Source organism: Parus major, chromosome 5 (assembly GCF_001522545.3).
Source record: "Parus major isolate Abel chromosome 5, Parus_major1.1, whole genome shotgun sequence".
NCBI lineage: Eukaryota > Metazoa > Chordata > Aves > Passeriformes > Paridae > Parus > Parus major.
Genome location: NC_031774.1, coordinates 4,420,350 through 4,444,001, shown reverse-complemented (window position 1 = coordinate 4,444,001; position 23,652 = coordinate 4,420,350). Strand labels below are relative to the sequence as shown.

The window sequence follows — 23,652 nt, the reverse complement described above, 5'->3', positions numbered from 1 at the left end:
TCACCTTCTGAAATCCTGCAGTAAATATTGAAGAAACCTTCCCCTAATATCCAACCTAAACCTCCTCTGGCTCAGCTTCAGGTCCTGTCACTGGTCACCAGAGAGAAGAGATCAGAGCCTGTCCCTCCTCTTCCTCTCGTGAAGAAGCTGTAACTTTAGTGACCCCCAGGTCCCTTCCCACAGGGCTGCTCTCCATGGTGTCTCATTCTTCAGGCTGTCCATCCATCAATGGCAAAGTTGAAATTTGCAACCATTTAAAATACCTTTTAATAGCTGACCCATCGTATCTAATTGAATCATCTTTTCTCCAAAGTTGTATCGCCAAATTTTGTGATTAAGCATTAAGATTGTTAAACATTTTCTTGTCAAATTCTCAAAGCTGTACTCTGATATTATCATACTCCAATTTATGTATCAGTAGTAGCAGTCCATATGTGCTACCTCCTCTGCAGACACCCAGGCAGCAGCAATGAATACATTACTCTCCTGGCTTTACCATAAAAAACCATTTTCAGTCTGACACAACTCGAGTCTGCTAGCATCAATTAGTGTTTCAGTGAAAAAAGATAGGCTTCCTCTAAGCTTTCTGCTAATTTACAATTTGCTGCTATCTTAAAACCCACAATACATCTTACAAGACGTTAAGGCAGAGCCAATCTGACAGGTTAGTAAGAAGTGTTTTCTCCAATTTCTGCATATTTACACTTAAGGTTCTTTGACTCTCTTGGGAATCATCTCAGAACAGATGTTCCTGGTACAATGGACTACAAACTACAAAGAGTAAAACTCCCAAAAGCAATCTTACCCCCAAAGCAGGACACACTGTGACTCCCAGGGGCAGCCTACTGATGAACTGCAGTCACACAGAGTTACCTACGAGTTCTGCATGTGAGATCAGCGAGTTAAAAGCCAAAGGAGGTATCATCCTATAGAGAACTGCAGAGATGCTCAGAAGGCAGAGCTAGGATGTGCCAGAAGCCGAGGAACAAATACACTCATGGCTACAACTGCAGTTTTTGTAAGGAAAAGGAGCTCTCTATTAGACTGCAGTTACTGAACAGGGTCACCAGTCACTGATCCCCTTGTGCCTCTATCAAAGCATTTCCACTCCTTTATGCAGAGAGTAGTGACTATGGAGTAGGTGACTGCATAAAGGGAGCTGCTCCTTCATCGACTCAGTGTCAGAACTTCTCCCCTTGTTGTCAAATTTACCACGTTATCTGCTTATCCTGAGTCTTATCTCTGCTAAATCTCCTCTTCCTCCAGTTGTTCTAGGGCTGGCAGGTGGCACAAAGAAGAGACAGCAAAGAAATGCACCCAAGGCAGCAGTGAGCACAAACACTCTCCACAGCCTGGGGCTCAGGGGCCAACAGCAAGAAAGGGCAGAAGGACTGAGCAGAACAGAGATATCCAGATTTCCTGGAAAAGGAAGTACCAAAGAATTACAGCAGCACACAGTCCCTGCTATGTATACGCTCCCTAAGCTTCTCTGTGGGAACACAGGTGACTTTTTGACTCTGAATCCAGTTCACAAAAGACTGAAACCTCTGACACTACCAACGACACTTATAAATAATGACATCCAGGAAAGTAGCTCAAAATGTCTTCTACTTCATCATGTTCTGAAGCTATCAATCCTTCTAGTTCTCTTTCTACTTGACTGCTACAAAGACTCTCCCTACATTACAGTATAGGAAGCTCTAAATTCAGAATTGAGAGATGTGTATTTTTTTAAAAAAGAAGTTTTTAATATTCTCTCCTTGATGTCAAAAGGTAATCAAGTTTTTAGGTTGCTTTCCTTAGAAGGTCACTAAGGCTGGCCACCAGTGTTAGAGTTTACTGCAAGTAATTCCATTTTGCTCTCAAGAAGGATTCTAAACCTCCATAGGAATCTACCTGAAGAAAATGATGTGCTTCTGAACATTTTCTGAAAGCCAGAAAATGAACTTCTTATGCTGCCTGAACTTGCAGTTCAGGTCACCTCTGGGATCAAAGAGAAATCACTCCACACATCCCATGGAGAACCTCCCTCCAAGCGGTGCAGCCACACGTCCCTCCTTCTGTCCCCAGAACCAGCCTCTTTCCACTGCTGGGAAAACACTGGAAAATCAAAAATGCTTTCTATCTACTTCTACTTCAGACACAACTGATTTGGTATCCAAGTTCTCAAGAATTTTAGAAAAGGATCCTTTTCAGAACAGCTCACAAACATTCCAGGTATTAAACAGTCAAACTTAAGGCCCACAGCAATAAAACTGAATTTTCAGGAAACCATCAACTTAAACACAAAGACTAAAATTTTCAAGAAGTTCATGTAACAGTGCATGAAGGATATATCACAGAAATGCAACATTTTAAAGGGAAAAAAAGGAAAGTGAATAGTTCTGTGTTCAAGATATAAGCATTAGAAAGGTATTCACATCCATAGGAGTAAATAGAAGTAAAACAATAAAAACAGAACACCAACAAAAAAAACACTGTTAATTCCTCCACAGAAAAGTCCTGTGATACAGATTTAGAAATCTACTTATAATGCATAAAATCTAACTATTTCACATGATTTCTTAAGTTGAATACAATACAGATAGGTAGGAAACACTCTTTTCATCCCACTAAAATTTGTTTTGGCTTGGAGAGGGACTGTTGGTTTTGCTTTTTTAAATGAATCTGAACTCTTTCAAATATAGGGCAATTCTTCAGGATCTCTGAGTTTTCTAGGTTTGCAATTATGAGGTAGAATTCATTGTAATTTGATAAATTTGAAAAATAAATAAAATTATTCTTTTCAGTTACAAAGAAGTTGCTTTCTTTGTGAAAAGCTTAGCCCCAGAGCACTTGAACAAATCTCCTGTGCAAGAGAAGACCCAGCAGCTGCACTTCCTTTAATAATAAACCCAATCCAGTACCGTATGCTCACCACATTTTTCCAATACTTTATAATGCAATTACTGTTGATTCCCTGTTGACATTTTTCAATCCAACCAGCAAAATAACAGCAGAATTGCAGTAAGTCCCTAAATCCCGTGGTTTGGGGTGAGGAGGTGTGGACACTATCTGCCTTCAGCTGACTTTCATTAAATCATCCAACTTTCAGCAGAGCAGTTGTGTCTGAAGATAAGAGATTATTCAACAGGTGGCTGCAACTCAACACCCAAGTGAATTTGCATTCTTGACAGCTTTAGGAAGAAACAAAGAAATATTAAATCATGGGATTTCAAGAACTATCACTTGTTTCAATATATGCTGCTGATAACTTCACAAAAACACTGACACCACATGAAGAAAAAAAATTAAAAAGGTGATTCAGATTTTCCAATTAATAATCATTCAGATTTTGACCACATTCCCTTCACTCTGTATCTAGTCTTCTTTTAACCCCCTTTTTTTCATTCTTAACACTAAAAGGACATTCTCTCAGTATGCTGGTGGAACTCCTATTAACTAAAGCTAATTAAATAAATGTGACACCACATTAAAAACATGCACACAGTGAACACCAGTAGCAGCTTCCTCAGATAGCGCCTGACAGTATCTGCTTTACAGACCTACCAAAATTTCAGAGGTTTTAAGAACATTAGGAAGAATTCCTTCATGGAAGACATGATTAGACACTGGAAGGGGCTGCCCAGGGAGGTGGTGGTGTCACCATCCCTGCAGGTGTTCAGGGAATGACTGGATGTGGCACTCAGTGCCATGGTCTGGTTGGCATCGTGGTGTTGGGTCAGAGCACTTGATGATCTCACAGGTCTTTTCCAACCTAAATGATTCCGTGAACTGTCACTCATTAACACTAACCTTGCTTTTAAACTGGAAAAATAGTTCACTTCAGTGTCAATGGCTTCAGACAGGCACAGGCACCAGGAGGAACCCCTGTATCATCAATGAAAGGATGTTTGTCTCTTGGTATCCTTTCGAATAATTTGCAAGCTGCCCAAAAACATGGGGGAAAGCACATGGGAAAACACCACTGCACACAGAATTCAGACCAATCAGACAGAAGCTTCTGGAGGTTTTTGAAACCACTTAAACTCAGATGCACATCAATCAGACAACAATCTACTTAATGCAGTATTTGTGTATGTGAGCAGAGCATGGGTAATCACTGCACATTAATAGTGTGCTCCACATAAAACAGGAATTGCTCTCATTATTGATTATATATACAAAACATGCCTGGCAGTAACAACAGACATATTTCCAACAAAACTACTGATATTTATTACTATTATTATTGTTGTTGTTGTTATTGTTATTATTATTATTACTATTAAACATTACTATTGTTATCTTAATATTCATATTGTTATCTTAATAGTCATTCCTACAAAATCAAAACGATTCCTATATTTCAACTGAAGCATTTTGCAATTTTTTTCTTTAATTTTTCAGTACAGTTTTGTCACATAAAGTGAACTACAAGAGTTGTAACAAACATTGCAGCCATTTTTCAAAACTGGAATTTGGCACCTACAGCAATGAATTGCATTTTCATTTTCATTAAAGGTGCCGGGTTAAAATAATCATTACCATCCTCGTCCAATAGTTTTTCTACCTTTAAAGAGGGCTTAACTCTTTAATCCATTAAGAATAACAGCTGATCACAAAATAAATTAGGCTTCAAATTTTTAGACATTACATTCTTGCCCATGTATAGTACATACATAAAGTGAATTGCCAAGACCAAACCCCAAATTTCAGCCTTTAAGAATTCTGAACAAGCAGTCTACACCTTAAGCTACTAAGGGAAAAGCAACTTTTCTCCCCAGCTAACTTCTTCTGATTTGCCCTCTTTCTCCTTCTCCTTTTCCCATCTTTTTCTTTAAACAGTACAAACATGCAACACATTAAAATTCTGGCATAATTTGCTGGTTCCTGAACCCTAGTCCCCTAAACTCCCTTCTTATATAAATCTTTCCCCATGAAAGGTCACATGCCATCTCTTGCTCGCCCTTGAAATTCCAGAAGCGAGCTGTTAATGCAACTTACATTCCAAATTAATGAGGACTGTGATAAACTCTGTCTTTTCATTTACAAACCCCTGATAAAAATGCATTTGAGGACTAAGTATTGTTAACATGCAGAGCTTTGAATGGAAGCACTTTGGTGACCTGTTACAAAAGGTATGATTTTCAGGCCTGAAGAAGAAACACACAACAGATCACAAAAAACATGAGTAGTTATGCCATGGAAATTAGTTTGAAACTACCATTGTAGATGTAAAGGTAATGGAAAGGTAAGAAATAATTTCAAGTATTCAGAAGGACAACTTTACATGCTCAGAGTTAGGAACACACTGTCAGTGTGAAGGATGCACAGGCAGGTGGCAGAGCACAGTACCTCTGATCCTTTTCAAAATAGGACCTAGTGCTAAAGACACCACTAAAATCTGCTCTGAAGTAAAATTCTTTTCATATAAAGGTTCTTAACTTGAACCTCGCAGAAATTTTAAACTATTCGGGATTCTTGTCACTTTAAGGTGTTTTGGGAATGCTTTTCATGGAAGCACGAAAACAACTCATGTTCCATCTTGGGAACAGAAACGTACCTGAGGCCTCCCTGCACCTTTATAAACATCACTACAGGAATCTTGATGCCAGAAGACAAAAAATACTACAGAAGATATCCCCATTTTAACTCAACCCATATACAGAAATCAGTGCTGAAAGGAAAGAGAACAAGAAGCCAAAGGAGAGCTAATATTAAACACCTAGAAAGAAAAATGTTTCTTTGATAGGCCTAAAATACATGAAATTCTGGGAAAATCTACCCAACCCCCACCAGCACATCACAGGCCATGTGCATCTTAAAGTCTGAAGTAGCCTGGACAGGGAAGTTTACATAAAGACCATTTAATTCTGATTTATTCAAGAGAATAAAGACTTTATTGCAGCCTAAAAGCCACAAAAGGTTAAACAAGATGCTGGTACTTTTAGGAAGATGGAATGAAGACGGGCTTCCCAAAATGACCACAGACACTCTTTGTACAACTGGCACAACTCAGAGTCAGTTCATCTTAACCAGGTCAAAGAGATGCACACAACAATCCCGGGAATTTGAAAGACAGACGTTCTGGAGGCTTGCCATATTATCAAGGATGCAACAAATAATGGGATAAGGCGATCCTCGGGCTCTTTTCTTTGTAAACAGGAAAAATTTGTTGAACTTAGCAGGAAAAAAAATAAAAAAGTAGCATTTCCATCTTCCCCCAGATGTACTGGCAGTGCAGTCAGGACTACCTGAAATACTTGGGATGGTCCAAAATCCTGAATGTCTTGGTATTTATTTGATTTTTGTACTTTTGCAATTTGCTGTGCACAAAGAAAGGGATGTACAAGAAACAAGCTCAGTCATTACCACCCAAATCATAGTTTGGCACATTACTTGCAGGATCATCCTTCCCCCCATTGCAATAGATATTCTTCTAGGCAGGCCAACATTTTCCTTGCTCCTGGCTATCAGAAATCATTTCTATGCTTTGTAAATAAAGGAGGGAAAATATTCTAGCCTGTATTTTAATTAAGGTAAAGGGGGAATATGGCAAAATATGCCATATCTCACTCCACTAAATCAGTTGGTTTCTGCTGAAAGGAGGTTAGCCACTGGTACTCAGGAAACCTCTAAAACAGATCTTCTAGGAGAAATTCACATTTAGGGATGAACTTCATCCACTGAAGCTGTATCAGTGCCAAGTGAAACAAAAACAGATAAATACCATAAAAAGCAGAAGAGGAAGGAAATGGAGAAAAGGGGAAGCAGATTGAGGAGGAAGAAGAGGGAATGAATAGGGATGTTACAATCATCCCCACAGGTTAGAGGCTGTTGTAATGCTGAGTGTGATACAGCACAGCAGCACTGGCTGGGTGCACACAGGGATCTGGTCAGCCAAGACTCCACCAGCATCAAACCCTTCTGAAGGAACGTGCCAAATGCCACAAATTCAGTGTTATCCTTGGAAAACCCTCATGCAAAGTGCTGCCTCGTGCTGAAAGGCACGTTTGAGAACAAAACCTTAGTGACCAGCAGCAATGAACTCACTGACACTTCCCAAATTTCTGTAAAAGCTCTTTGCTGCTGTTGCATTTCTCATCTTTAAGAGCTGGTGTGGGAACTTCTGCAACAGCACGAGCTGTCCTTTAAAAAGCTTTTCTGGCCTACACCTATCAAAGTGCCAGCTGTTCCTGAAGAACCCCTTCATAACAACATCCTCCACTTTCCACCAGGACTGCAATTCCCACTGTATTTTAAGTTACTGATACAGTTAATGCAGCTTGGCTGGAACAGCTGCACCTCAGGACTCTTCCCTCCAGACAGAAGTTTGGGATGTAACGCGTTCCTGGACAAACACTGCATTTTTGCTGGGTGGACAGTAACGTGGTTTTGCAAAAGCCTTAAAAAAAATAACAGAAAAGAAAACAACAATGAATGTTAAATCATTTTCAAGTAACTCCCGACCCAATGGTTGGCATAATATTCAAGAAATTGGAAAAAAGCTTAGGCAGCTGGCAGGGAGAAAGTTTCCTGCTCGTTGACAATTCCCCTTCTTGTTTGCAAACAAATCACTTTTGCCAGCTTCTGCATAGGAAGGGAAGATCAGACTTCAAAATAAACACTCTGTATTAAACAAACACTCTTTTGAACACGCCGAACTGAAAAATACTTCCCAACTGTCTTGGAGAAAATATTTGTTATTTATTTCCAAGGAAGGTATAAAAATCAGGATGCCAAAACCATACTCAGCTTTGTACTCTGAATCAATGTCTTACATGTTTAAAAATAAACAAACAAACAAGTAAATAAATGTAGGCAGCTTCTCAGTTCTAAAAAATTGTGTTTACTTGCCCAGCTTTAAAAATAACTCTGTCCTATTTACTAAATATGATTACTGTTTTCAATAAGTTATCTTCCTTCTACAACCATCCTCTGGAATTATCTTTAACTGATACATCAAATGAATAAAAAAAAGCTCCACTTTGAAGTTTCCTGAACATAACTGTAAGATTCTAATTTTACCAAAACAATTTTACATTTTCAATATTTAATCACACCCATTTCAGTATATAAAATTTGAATACATTAAAAAAAAACAGCTTGTGCAAATACAAATACTTCTCTTATATATTTTTTTTACTTTTTGTATGTTTTTTTTTTTTAAATGGTTATTTTTTTTTAGCCAAACACAGATGGCAAGGTTAGAATTAGATTTCAGATATTTACAGTCCAGAGATGTAAGTAGCTGTTACTGTAATCTGATTTTCTGGAGTAGAAAGAAAAATTATTCATACTCTAAAATTCAGCAAAGAAACTGTTTCACGAAAAGATTTTCTACATTTTCTCTTAGAAAATTCATATGCTAAAACTTACCTTTCTAAATCACTTTATAGGAGTATAATAGGTAAAGAAGACTTCTGTATCAGTATTTATTTACAGGATTCCTGAATATGAAGATTCAAGTCTAAATGCAATACTTAAAACATACCCTAAAGATGTTAAAACATTTAGTTTACTATTTAAGCACAGTCACATTTTATCTTCTACTACGGTTTGGGGTTTTTTTCCTATTATGTAATATTATGTAATATTATGTAATTTTTTTCCAAGGAGCAGAGTATACAGAGATAATCTGGGACCATGGGGTGGGAATCCCACATTTATCATTTTATTGACTGTACACTCTTTGTTCAGATACAAAAAATAACATCTGGAAGTGTCTAATCATGTTTGATTCTGATAGCCAGAAAAAGTCATAATTAGATCTGTGAGCGGCACAATATAGATAATGACACTAAACAAAATTCTGGCACACTCAATTGAATATGCAAATATGCTACTGTGTTCTATTGAAAATGTAAATAATATATGTTAATATGTTGATAATAATATGGTTTGGGGTTTTTTTTTAAACCCTCCTCACTCACACTTGTGTGAACACTGATAAACAAGGTCATAAAGCCAACACAGATATTCCTTCTTATGACATCCTGGAAAATGAGAGTCACATGACAAAGTAAAAACTGAAATTAGGCTTAAAGTAATTTCATTTGAAGTGCCATCGACAGTACCATAATAAATTATTCATTTGGAAAACCCATAGATCTTATCAGGAAATTACCCCTTTCAATTTTTATAACCCCTTTCAGGGCCTACAGAATACAGGAAAGTTGCAGACTAAATCCTCTACAAAAAGCCTGAAGAAGCTTCCTAATACTGTGGTTCGATCTTAATTTTAAAAATTGATCAATAAAAATTTAAACTAAGAGGGGGAAAAAAAAAAAGTCAAAAAACAAAGTTATAAAAACTACCAAAAAAAAGAAATCTGGATGAGAGGAGGAAAAAAAAGCCACACTGTGAGCACCAAGCTACTGACACCTGGATTTCTAAAGGTTTTGATCCCTCCCAGAATCTCAGTCTATGGCTCTGATCAATTCTTCCTGTCTCTGTAACCTCTGCTCCACAGCAGTCCAGTGTGCAACACCATTATTACTGCACTGTAAGCTTTGAATACTTGCACAGTTCTACTCCTGGCTCTGCCTTCCTCCCAAAAACCCTCAGCATCTCCTGACCCTGAGCTCCTCTGCTCTAACAGGCTATCTTCACCAGCTTCTCTCCACTCCCTTCAGCTCTCAGCTATAAACATACTTCCAATAAATAAAAAATACAAACCATGAAATGCATCACTCTGTTGCTATTCAATTCAGTCCACCATCACACTTATATTTCTGTTGCTTGTTCTAAGATTACAGTAAGGAACAATTATTTTACAGAGACAGTGCCTCGAGTTCAACAAGTTCTTCCAAAACTGATGTATATGCCAACAGAAAAATATTAGATTTGGTCTGTTTGGGAGACTAAATTACTAGTAAATTAAATTACACAGAGGGGAAAATTATACACAAAGTTTGGGGTTGGGTCTTGTGTTGTAAATGACATGTAAACTCTTGGATAAAAACATTTTTCTAAGGCAAACAATGAGACTTCCCCTGAAGCTCACATTTGTATCCAATGGTCTGAACAGGTGGTTGTGTTTGAGGGAGAACATCACAGAGTTCAAATACAGTCAAAAAGTAAAGAGCTCTGAAACGAAATGTCTCATAAAAAGTGATTGGAAAGATCATTCCAAAAGGAAAGACAAGGTTTTCATGCCTACTGTGTCTCAAAATAAAAACTGGAAACAATGACGAGCAAACAGCTTCTCAAAATCTATGTAAAATGGACACACTTTCCCTGTTAACAATCGCTAAGTAGAGCACAAATATTTTCTGCTTGAAAAACTACAATGGCTTGTATATTATTTAGACCCTGACAGAAGGACTACATGTAAATACTCAGATTGCAAGAAGAATCTTATCCTTACCACATTCTACCTCTGAAAAAAGATAAAATTAGATTACCAGTGTGAATTATCACCTGAAAATTCTGCTGATGAGAAAAACTGTCACTGTACAAGACCAAATGTGTCTTCTCAAGCGTTGACTTGTTTCAAAGGCACCAGAGAGTCGGATATATCTAATTAACAGGGAATGCAATGTTGCAAAAGAGTAAGCAAAGCACTTCCCAGAGCTGGCTGATAACTGCATTTCAACGTAGGGCTCACCAGAACACAGACCCATGACAAGTGAGCAGAGAACACAGTCCTGAGAGACAAAAAGATGATTCTGGAAAGACTTTTTCCATCCCATGAGGAAAAGCAAGCACAGCACCAGAAGACATTTCTACCTATACCAAGTTCACGTATTTGCACCAGAAGATACTCTGTTTTTGAAGACAAATCTTTGCTACAAAGCAGACATCTTTTTTCCCATTTTAAACTGAATACATACAATTCCAAGCACAAACACAAAGTGGGCAGAGAATGGACTGAGGGCTGCCCTGAGGAGAAAGGACTTGGCAGTGTTGATTGATGGGAAGCTCAACGTGACCCAGCAATGTGCACTCGCAGCCCCGAGAGCCAAACGTGTCCTGGGCTGCATTAAAAGGAGAGAGGATGGCAGGTGACAGGAGGTGAACCTGCTCCTCTCTTCTGCTCTCCTGAGATCCCAGCTGGAATACAGCATCCAGCTCTCAACATAAGGACATGGACCTGTTGGAGCGAGTCCAGAGGCCACAAAAGAGCTCAGAGGGCCAGAGCACCTCTCCCATGGAGACAGAGCTGGGGCTGCTCAGCCTGGAGAAGAGAAGGCTCCAGGGAGACCTTACAGCACCTTCCAGTATCCAAAGGAGAGCTGGAGAGGGACCTTTCACAAGTGCATGTAGTGACAGGCCATGGGGGAATAGCCTTAAACTGAAAGAGAGCAGGTTTAATTAGATAATTAGAAATTCTTTACTGTGAGGATGGTGAAATAGGTTACCCAGAGAAGCTGTGATGCCCCATCCCTGGAAGTGTTCAAGGCCAGGCTGGATGGGACTTTAAGAAACCTGGTGGAGAGTGGAAACTGTCCCTGTCTGTGGTGGTAGTATTGCAAATAGACAACCTTTAAGGTCTCTTCCAACTCAAACCATGCCAGGATTCTGTGATTCTTGAGTCAAGAGAAAGGAATGGAAGAATGTGTGGTTTTAAATCCAGAAAGTAACAGAAGAAAAAATCTAAGGTTCAGATTTAATATGCAGAATTTAGGTACTCGTAAGTAGGAAGGAACTATCAGATAACATCCCTCAGCTTTCATTTTCCCCAAATTAGCTTGACCTTACAAACTTTAATAGGTGAGATCCTTTTAGTTAAATTGCACCAGAACATGCACACAGAGATCCAGCAATGGTTACTGAATTTGTTTTTTGCTACAGGAACAGAAATATATCAGCTTCAGGTCTGAAACATTTTACTTCTGGTAAAGTATATATAAATTATATTAATATATATAAACCTATATCATCTACTACTACAGTTCATACCTATCCCACACCAACTGCAGATGCAGCCCTGAACCTCAGGACAGAAAACTGGGACTGATCCAGCTTTGGCCACGTGGTGAGGTGTAAGAAAAAGCGTCCATGAGGCTCTTCTGTCACAGATGACTCACAGAGACAGAAGCTAATAGCCCATCACTCCCACTTTTCTTTTTTTTTTTTTTGCCTACTGAATGCATCATTATCTTGGACCATCATATTTAAAGAGAAACTTTAATTTTCAAGTGTTTGACTACTAATTTTTCTTCAGCCTAACAGCTGCTCTCAAATGACATTTTCTTTGTGCCAGATGTCAGAACACAAAATTAATGTTTCAATTTACAAAATACTTTCCATCACAGTGTCACAACACTTCTGGCCAAAGACAGATGAACTGTCAAAACAGGGACATCCCCATGTTATATTCAGTGAAAGATTAACTACTGAACACCAAAAATGACAGCACTACAGCAACTTATGTCCAACTGCAGTATCTCCACTAAGGGTTGAAGTCCCTGTGTCCCCATGCTGATAAATTCCTACAAAAACCATTTTTATTAATTAGTACTATTGCCACAGAAAACCATTCCTGCCATAACCTGCTCTCAACTGTGGCCAAATAACAGAGCTTCCTTAACATAAAATTCTCTTTAGTTTTGTGGTTTTCTTATGTAGGTCACATATAGAAGCTGCAAAGAATTCAGTGTTATGACAGGCTCTCATGGTGATTCTCCAATAGCATTTTTGGTTATGCAGTAGTTTTGAAGAAAACATCAGCCAGGAACAATTTTACATGCCTCTGAATTCCTAGCAGGATGTAAATTAAATGCCCAATATGAATTCTAACTTACAGAAAGCCTCACAATTCAGTTACCTGACACAGAATAAGGCAGACTACTGGGACTGGAAGAGCCTTCTACACTCCACACATAATATCAGGAAACAACAGAGATGGAATAACTCTACAGGAAGTTTACTTACCAAAAACCAGAACCTAAGCAGTGCTCATGCAGTGCTGAATACCATGTCACTGAAGTCTGGAGAACATTCTAACATACAGCAAGAAATGCATTCAACCAGTCTTGAAAAATAAGGTACATAAATACATGTGAAAGACCTCAAGGCTAAGCAAGCCCTTGAATTTTCTCTACTCTTTCACACAAAACAAAAATAGCAGAAGGTCTAAATATCAAAATTTTCTCACCTATCAGCTATATAAAAAGACATGGTCTAACAGTGACATACACAGTCTTTCCTTGGGCTAGAAAGATTTGCAACAGTGGAACCAGAACATAAATATGGCCAGACACCCTGATGTAACTGGGAGTATATCCAAGAAAGTTTGGCTGCAAACTCATTAAGGAGCAGAAGAGGCTCCAGTTGCTGTAGGAAGAAAAACAGATTGATACCCCACATTCTATATTTTAATTAGAATCTGCTGCTCATGGTTCAGGAACAATTTCAAATTTACATATTAGAGTGTGAAGCTTCACTTGGGTGAATCGCTGGCAAGCGAATTTCCATGTACCTATCCCAAAACCCAATTTGCTTATTAAAAGAAAAATGACTGCATTATGTTACCTGGTTATTTATTCATTATGTCAATCTGGTATTAGGCAGTGAGGTTGCCCACCCATTTCCAAGAGCTCACAGCCCCACAACACTGATGCAAAATGTCTCTTCCAAGACCAGAGACCTTGCACAACATTGCTGAAAATGAGCTTCCCAACTGTCACAAAACACATGTGATGTCACTTTTTTGGAGGATTCAGGGAAGTGCTGAACAGTATTATCACAACAAATCAGAACAATGTTGACCCACTCACCAAAGGAATGCTTGCCAGAAGGACACAGAACAATTCCAAACACTTCAAGTCATCTGAGGTAACACTTGGTGCAATGAGTCACATAAGATAAATGGGTCATCTATTTTAGAAGGAGAACATACTGATTTACCATAGTGGTTAGCTGAGTATGCAATCACAGAACCAAACTTACAGACTGGTATCAGTTTTACAGGAAATAGACCTCCCCTCACTCAGAAATCAAGAACACATCCAGTTACTCCACAACTTGCATTGGGCCAGTGTTTGAGCTTTTGCACAACAGCTAACTCCACAGACCAGTATCATCTAGGTCTCTTAACAGCTCCTGAAGAAACACCCTGAAGACAGCTTGGAAGAAGAAGTAATTCTGTCTGGTTTCAGTAGGCAGGAAGTCAAAGAGGAACAGCTTGGTCACTTCAGGAAAGCAGCGTGAAATAATCTGACAGCTCAACTGCACTGAGGCAAAGGAACAAATGCCTTTGCTGAAATCAGCCTCGTGCTGCAAATGATTCTGAACCTGGAAGGTTTAGCTAAGAAGAAGGATTAAAGCAAGTGTTCACTTCCTTAAAGAACAACAGGTATTCCCCACTTACTCTGTGAGCAACGAAGTAACAAAATTTGAGATTTTCAGGGACAGAATGTACTGGGTATAGCTTCAATGAAGTGAATTTCCTTCAAAACAGCCTGAATGGTGATGTCTTTTAGATATATGACAGTGCTGGTATTAAACCAAACTTTGAGCCATCACTCAGCAGTGCTTGCACAGCATCAAGGCCTTCTTTGTTTCTCACAAAGCTTTTCCTCACTTCTGCCCTTTTGATTCTCTCCCCAGTATTGCTGTAGAGGATTGAGGAACACCTGGGTGGGGGCTTAGCCACTGGCCAGGAGAAGATTCAGGAGGTTTATCAGAATTCCTTTACAGGCAATGACATCCAGGCTGCAGGCAGATAACAAAACATGATCACAAAACAAAGGAGTTCCACACCGAGGGACTCCTCCTCAGTAGGATCCTCTATTTATTTAAGCAAGTTTCATCACCATGGTACACCTCTCCCAAGAATAAAATAATGGTTCTGACAGACACTGACGACTGGAAAGGTTCTGAGATATTAACTCCATGAAGGTGAGGAATTCTCATTGCAAAAGTAAAGATAAACCTGCTTAAAGTAAAGTTTTACTCTTTTTCTTTGTGAAAGTGTATTATACAAATGTGCACTGGCTGAATGCCTGGTCTGTAGGCACAGAAAAGGAACACAAGTCTTGTGGAGGCATATCCAGAACTCACAGGGAAGGAGCACAACTGCTACTGTCACAATTCTGGCTTCTTACTTCCATTTCCCTGCCACAAGCAGCCATGCCCTCCAAGACATAAGAACAGAGCACTCTGAGCATAAATTAACTTTGTCTCTCTGGATTTTACTGAATAATCCAATACTGAGCAGTTGTTAAATTTATCATGTAGACAGAGAGGGAATATCCTCAAAATGGACTCGTTAGGACAGCAGCACCAAAGGAGCTGGCTGACAAAAACTCACCTGCCACTAAGGACACTGCTAAAGGCTCTGAGTTTAGGTGGTGTCAACTTGTGACATCAACAGGCCCTTCAAGAAGAAAATCTTCCAAAGTAAAGATCTTAGCCACTTTTGTTTTAATGGAAGATGAATGGTGGAGTATCTTGACACCTCCATCTCTGTGGTAATAGGGACACAACACACGTGGAGTACAAGATGAAATCAGTCAAGTCGCAAAAGAATTTGGGAAGCCAGAACATCTTGGAAAAAGAACAAATATGGAACAACTTTTTGCCACTCTGAAAAGAAAACAACTCACAGCTATGGAACACTCCATCTCCCCAAGGAAGAGCTGTGCCAGATGCATTCCAGCTAATGTGTCCACGTGTTTTCTCATTCTCCATGCACGGAGAATGAATGTTCCATCTACAGTGCCTGCAAAAGGAAAATATTCCCCTTTCTCAAGTTTGCAAGTGGTGTGTTCAAATATGAGCCACACAGAACTACAAATTCTATGGAACTTAAAATGAAAAATGTATTATTAAAAAGATACTATTATTAAAAGTCTGAAGAAGCCCTCCTTCTACGCTGAAAAAAAATTTTATCAACTGTGCCCAAGAGGATTTTTACCCCCCTGGAATAAAGGACAAAAAGTTACAACCAGGGAAAACTGTTCTGTACTGGTGTTCTCTGTTACCTTTTGTTCTCATTTTTGAACCCTACAAGAATTTCAATCCTGAAACAGAACCAGATGTATCAGAGTAAGTCCTTTCCTTCTGGCACACTCCAGCAATATCTGCTTTACATGACTAAACATGACTAAACCTTAAATATTTAATTTGGGAGAGCTGCCTATCTATCAGTGACAAGCCGTAATCACTACAGAGAATTCTTTAAAAAAAATAAAAAAAAGAAAAAGAAAACTGAGGGGAAAAAAAAAGCTAGGAAAGAAACCAAAGCCAAGACTCCACTCTTACCTCCCTAAATGAAAATTGCAACTGTTTCAAAGGAAAATCACTGGACAGGAGTTCAACTGTGGAAAAACTCATCATAAAACTCCTCCAGAAATAGGAATTACCTGTATATGAAGAGCATTGACTTAGGCTAGAATCATCTTAAAACTCTAAACTGTTAGTCCAAACACACTGAAAAAAAAACACAAGAGTACCACAAATGATTAATGACTAGGAAAAGCAAGGATTGCTTCATTTTTGTATCTAACCCATATGCACATATTGCAAAATGGTGAAGAACTGTGACACACCACACTTGTTACTATTAAAATTATGCTACCTACAAACAAACAAATAAAATAGCATTCATTGTCTGCAGACAAAGTACCGTATCCAATCCCACTACTGGCTCTGCCTCTAGCACACGTTCTGTCTCATCTTTAGGCCATTCATGAGTGTCTATGTGTACAAGTCAACAATTACTGCAATTAACTGGATTCAGCACATATGACAGTCATAGCACTCCACAGAAATGTTAAGGAAGTGTTCCGGATCATTACCCAGAACCACTTACATTAGAATGTATTCAGTTGCTTTTATTCAGATCTCTATCACAAAACTGAAACTCCACTATAAATCCTCATTTGGAAGTGGCACTTCTGGTTTTTAAAGCACTAAAATCAAAATCAAAGCAAATTAGTATGGCATTGTTTCACAGATTCCTGCCCTAGAACCTTCTCACTGAAGACCTCCTGGGGCTACAGGCACCACTGTTTTTAATATGTCACCTCCAAACTCAAGAAATGTGCTATTATCCAGCCCTGCCACCACATGCAAAAGGATATTGAAGTGCAAGAGCCCTAAAAACCTTTAAATCCTGTGGGATTTGCATGTGTAGTACAGTCTGAGCATCAAGTTGCCAAATTACTTCCAACTGCTCTTAAATGTATCCTTCCAGATCAGCACAAATGTAAAGAGGCAAGAATTCCTGTGCATGCTGCAAGTGCCACATTGAACTATTCCAAGATATCCTTCCTCACACATTATAACCTTAATTCAGTGTGGATTTTTTTCAGTTTCAGGGTTGTCCTAGACTTACCAAATGCTGTCACAGAATCACAGGATGGGACAGGCTGGAAGGGACTACAGCTGATCACCTTATCCAACCTCCCTGCATGAGCATCCCAGAGCACACGGCACAGGACTGAGTCCAGACGGTTCTGGAACATCTCCTGTGAGCCAGACTCCAAAACCTCTCTGGGCAACCTGGCCCAGTGCTTGGTCAGTGCACAGTGAAATTCTACCTTACGATCACGTGGAATTCCCTGCTCATCAGTTTCTGCCCTTGCTTCTTGTCCCACTGCTCAGCACCACCAAGCAGAGCCTGGTCCATGCTCTGACCATGCTCAGACACTGGCGAGGTGCCCTCTCACTCAGTGTCTCTTCTCCAGACTGAACAGGCCCAGCTCCCTCAGCCTTTCCTCATCAGACAGATGGTCCAGCCCCTAAACAAGTTCTGTCTCCCTTCCCCTGACCTGCTCCAGGAGCTCTGTCTCCTGTCCTGAGGAGCCCAGAACTGGACACAGCGGGCACTGTCAAACTACAGCAAAGCACCTGCAGCTTAAACATGACAATACCGAGCTTTACTTTTAAAACATCGAAACTCTTTTCTTCTAAAATGAGTTTGGACCCAAATTAGACTCAGGAAATTAGAGTCAATCAGTGTGCACTAGACACCCAGCTAATGACTCAACACCTACTGTAGAATACTCAGATTTCCTAAATCCTTTGGAGAAGTCCTCATCACCTGTGGCACAGAGGAAAACAAACTTGTCTCCAATGTGGGAAGAATGTGATCCTGTGATCTCAGTCAAGCACTTGCCAAAAGCCACTGATAACATCATAAATGCACCTACAATGTTCCCCAGAGGAGAGATAACAACTTACAAGGTATTTTTATTTTCAGGATTGTCAGACCAATTTCCACATAAGACACATGCCTTCTGAATTAGCAAAGTGTGCTGCAGCCTCTTGTACCAGAACTTGAAAGCCAAAAGTATGCTGGATAAATAAAACATTTTGTAATATAGCTGGCTGGGACAGATGTATAAAAAGGACCAAACAGATACTCATCATCTTAGATTCATGTATTCAGAAAGGTTTCACTAAGCAGTTAGAGTCTAGTAATACCTTCCCATAAGGAGACTTCTGTAACAGCAATTTACACCAGTTAAACTTTAATTATCAAACTGGCAGCCCAAGCTTTCTGAAGTAAACACTTTTTACCACAGAGCTCTGTGCTTTAAGTACTCTTTGTCCTGTGCAATGTCATCCAAGTCCCAGTTGTTTTCAGTCCATATTTATACAATGCTCAATTAAATGAGTTTTCAAACACTCTCTCCAAACTGTTTTTCTATTTGCTATCCAAAACAGGAGCCCTTAAAATACTGTCAAACCATTTAATGGCATACATACAAAATCCCACATGGCTCTTATTCCATGACACTTTTAATCCCTTCCTTAGTGCTTTCACCAACTATCCTCAGAGCAATTAATTCCTAGAGAAGGAATTACCATAGAGGTTTTTATATCTTATTATATATTTTTATGTAGAATTTTCACTTTCAAACCTTTCAATAAATAAAATCATCCTTATTTCCTTATTATTGCATATCCAGATATGCAAACATTTTATGAAATTATAGAGTATGGCTTTTTAAAAATGAAAATAAAACTGTTAATCTAGCCTGAATCTGGTCAAACATCAACTAGATCACACAAATTACAAACTTATATACTCAGTATCTCTTTTCATTAATATATTTTAGATGGTTTTTTACTACCTGTGACCCATGGATACAAAAAGATATAAGTCCCTGACCATGCAAGATTACTTGAATTGCCAGAAACTACACCACCATGACAACTACCCTGAGAATTTCACATGGTCTTCATGGTAATTTAAGTAACATGTTTGAGGACTTTCTCCCCAGCCCACAATTCACACAGAGGAGGAGGCTGGGGAACCTGCATTAAGCTATAAATACTTCTGTTTCATAGAAGAACATCAGAGTGCATGGAACTCTCTACCCTATCAGTTTCCAAAGCTAGAAGCCCATTTTGTCCTGGCTCCATCCTGAAAGTCACTGACTTTTCCAAGCACACGAGCCAGAAAGCACAGCAGGAGAGGGCAGCAGAGGCTGCTGCTGTGCTCCTTGACACCATCTAGCAAGAGCAAACTCAAATCTCACACCTACTAAGGAACAGCTCTACATCTAAAGGGCTGCATCCTGAACATCCTGGCAGAGCATGGAGAAACAAAAGGAAGGCTATGAACGTGGGAGAAAGGTACACAAGCTGACTGCACATTGTTCAGCTCACAGGTTTTCAGGGAAAAAAAAATGCCTGTTCAGACACAAACTCAAATATTGTGACATACTAAACCAAAACTGAATGCCTATTAATGTAATACATAAACACTTGGCTTTTTGTTCACCCATAAATTCTATAATGTGCTGAATCTTTTCTGTTATTTCCTGAAAAGGAAAAACCACCAATCATGCCAAATCTAGAACTCAACCAACTATCCAAGCAAAATAAAGATTGTGCAGCTCTGCTGAATGTGTTATTAGCACAAAATCCCCACTACTCCACACCAAGAACATCCTCCAGCCAACCACCCAGAGCATTAGGAACCATAGAAAATGGAGAAGAAATGAGAAACTCAACACATTATGAACCTCCAGGTCATCACTCCACAATCACTACTCCTGTTTTCTTCTATCAAGAATCAAGCACACACAGAAACAGCCAAAGATGCTGAACTGACTGGACAAACACATTTTTGGGGCTTACTGACTGGCCCAGCATGTTCAGAATGTTATCTTCTCTGAGATGTGATCTGTTAATGCCACCCGTGACACTGTTACACCAGGGACACTACTGCATGTCTGAAGAACAGAAGAAAGCTCTTGAGGACAACACAGAATTTACTGAAAGTCAAAATACACCTGTAACTCAAATCTGACACTCAGTTATCATACCAGAAAAGGGCAGTGTTATAAACTACCCTGAAAAATAACTGAACTTAACTTCAATAACACACTTCCATAGACTACACTGCTTCCAGGCACTAGCACCTTCTATTTTCTTTAATGTGACTTAGAAAATAAAATCTATATTCTTGGCTAATTTCTTGCTGTAATATTCTGCATTTCATAGATTTCTGAACATCTACCTAGGTAATTTCAGTGTAATCATTTCTACCTCTACCCTTACTTGTAAGAAATACTGTTAGTAAATGATGCACTTTATAGCCAGGACAGATTCTCATACACAGAAGCGATGGGCTGGAAAATTTTCACATAAAAGCAATAGAAAAGAAAATTAAACAGCTGTCAAAGGCAGTAAAAGTTTGAATTTCAGCTGTCCTTTCAGAGAATGAGATAATATGAGGCAGGATGGGGAGAAAGGAGCAGTAAGGAAAAACAGGATCAGTAAGTCAATGAACGCAAATGAAATATATGCTGCAGCATTTGTGATGCAAATTTGATAACAATACACTCCTCAATCAGCTTTATTCAGACCTGCTTTGTGATTCATTGTCGAACAAATAATTCTAGTGATTCATTAATGAAAGAATGAATGATCTAATGCTGCTTTGAAGTAGACAATGCACACTAGAGGAAGGTTGTCATAGGTTCAAAAGTAAACATTACCTTAAGAAATTAAACTTTCCATTTCTTTTCAGTTCACAAAAAAAAAAATGAACTTAACTCCTAATAAGCTTTAATAATATTTTTTGCTTTAAATTCTAACCTATATCATGCTACTCTTAGAGGTGATGCAATTACTCCTTATTAGCTTAAATACAGCATTTTTTTTAGCAACTTCATGGATTCTGATGGACTACCTCAAAGGTTTCTCTACTGGGTCAATTCCAATTTGCACAGTAACTGCAAAAGATTCAACTTCAACAGCCTTTCTGGAGTTCTTCTGCACAAGCAAAAGCATCAGAATATTTTCCATCACACAGCATTTCACAAAAGCAAGAAAACAAACCCCTAAAAGCTGGGTTATTACATAAATATGCTGTATATTTAAACCAATGCATACCAACGCCGAGTTTTATTGTTTTCAGTAATAGTAAAAAAACCCTTCAAAACCTAAGTCAGGTCTGAAGAGAAAAATGCAGAAATATCTGTAAATATCTCCATACATACCAACAAGTTTCATGATTAAAGCTTAGGCATTTGACCTAGACATTTGAAAAAGAATAGCCTGGGGCTATTTATCCTATTGAGCTTGAATTGTTATAATGTTTTATTTCTGGATGAACGGTAGATGTTTTCTTTCCCTTAGTAGCAATAACTTCCAATCATTTAATTACGTTCTGGAGAACAGCTAATGCTGCAGCTTAGCCTGCCAAAGACAGGACACACTTAAAAACTGGCTTCAAAGGACACAAATTAATATAATGAATAAAGGCAAAATCAGGTCCTGATGCACTGAAAATAGTACTGGTAACCATCTCAGTCCTGCATGTGAGATGTACAGAACAATCAAAATGACACAACCCAAGTTAACTACAAATCATACCAAAATATTATTTTATTCCTCAGTCAAGCTTAAACATTTAAACAGTGGAGGTAAACACTTTCTCTGAGCACAAAATAATTTACTTTAAGAAATACCTTTCACATTCTTTAGAATGCACAATGCCTTTGGGATTCTACAAGTGAGCTACTAATTTCTAGAAGGGGAAAAGACAGGCAAAATTTCACCTCCTGATGAATGAAGAGCCTGTCATAGGAGACTAACATGTCTGGAAATACTTTGACTATTTTTTTTTAAGGCTACTGAGATGCAAACTGCCCGTTATTACAAAACACTCACACAGTTAAACAAGTCTGTAACACAACTTTGTTTCTAAGCTACATATTAACTGCAACCTCCTCCACAATCTGTACAAATTGTTGCAAATTGCATATATTCTCCATCTTCAACTGATGTGGCTTAGTAGCACGTCTTCCACATTATGTATGCTTGGCCCAGAGCCCCAGAGCAGCAGCACAGGACCAGAGGGCAAGTGGAAGTTGGTCAAAAGCCACTTTTCCACTTCCTTTACCCTTTGCCTGGTAGGAATAAGACCAATACTCGGTGTTGTGCTCAAAAAGCCCATGGGCAGTTCCTAGACTTGCCCTTCAAGTGGCTTTTACAGGAGCTGAGAACTGCCAGGACAGCAGGGCAGCACAAGGGCTTCCTTCAGCAGCGACCCATCAGCTATAAAATTACTGTGCACCAACACAATTCCAGCCCTCTGCGTTCCTTAACCTGCCAAATTAAATACAAAACTCTTCTACCACTGAACTACAACCAAACACATCAGCAGTAGCAGCCAGTGTAAAATCTCTCCTTTTTAAGTTAATTAATCCACTGACAATCAGGGTATTCTATGTCACATTTACTTCTGATGTAATGTGAAAGCTCCCAGCTTTATAATTCCATAATCATCATCATCAACAACCCTGAATTTCTCTTCAAGGGACCTGCAAGATCTTGTTTAACTGCTTTAAGGCAGTTAAATTTCCTTTTAAGGAAATTATTTTTATAATTTCATGTATCTATATTAATATGTTATTATATATTATATATTAATTTATTTTCTTTTATTTTAATCTATTTTATTTTATTAATATGTATTAATATATTTTTATATATAATTTTTTATCATTTCCTTCTAATGAAATTATTTTTACAATGTAAGGAAAATGCCCTACACTTTCAGGCTTATCCTCTCCTTGCTTTTCCAACCTTCCCTAAATAGCTGGTTGCTACTGGGAGGATTGGGGGAGGAGAAAAAAATCCCTTCACAACACAGACAAATTGCACAAACTGCATCTCTTTCACTGGAACACCTATACAGGCACCATGAAAGGGGAAAAAATAATAAATTACTACAGTCTATTAGTTTGTTCAGGATGACCAGTATTTTCAGATGTTACCTAAAATACATCCATACATAGCATATATTTTAGAAATATGTATTTTAGTGTCTTATTTTTGAAATAAGAAACAATCATAAACTTATGACTCAGAATTCAGGAAATACGACATATAATACTAAATATTACATACAATACACTGAAAATTGTTTCCACTGGCCCTTGTATCAAAGGCATTTTAGCACATAAGTCTGGGCCACAATAAGAATTAGCAGGTAATGTACGTGATAAATATCGTCAGCAAAACCAAAAACTCTACCTTGCAAACAATCTGTTTGCCAAAGTAAAAAGTTTTATCACAGTATTACTAGCCAAAGTGCCAGCAATGTGAAATTTCCTTATCAGATTTTCTGGTTTAGTATGCCAAATAATTGAAATATATGTGAGAGCTGCTCTCTGAATTTATAAACTGCAAGCTTTTTTATTAATCCAACCAGGATTTGGCATCAGTCAGAAGCCTGACACCAAAAAATGAGCA

General features: G+C 38.6%; 1 protein-coding gene across 6 annotated transcripts in view; it reads right to left on the bottom strand.

Moving 5' to 3' along the window:
- SBF2 (SET binding factor 2) overlaps positions 1–23,652 on the bottom strand; it is a 231,823-nt gene that overhangs the window by 187,524 nt on the left and 20,647 nt on the right. The window lies entirely within an intron of this gene.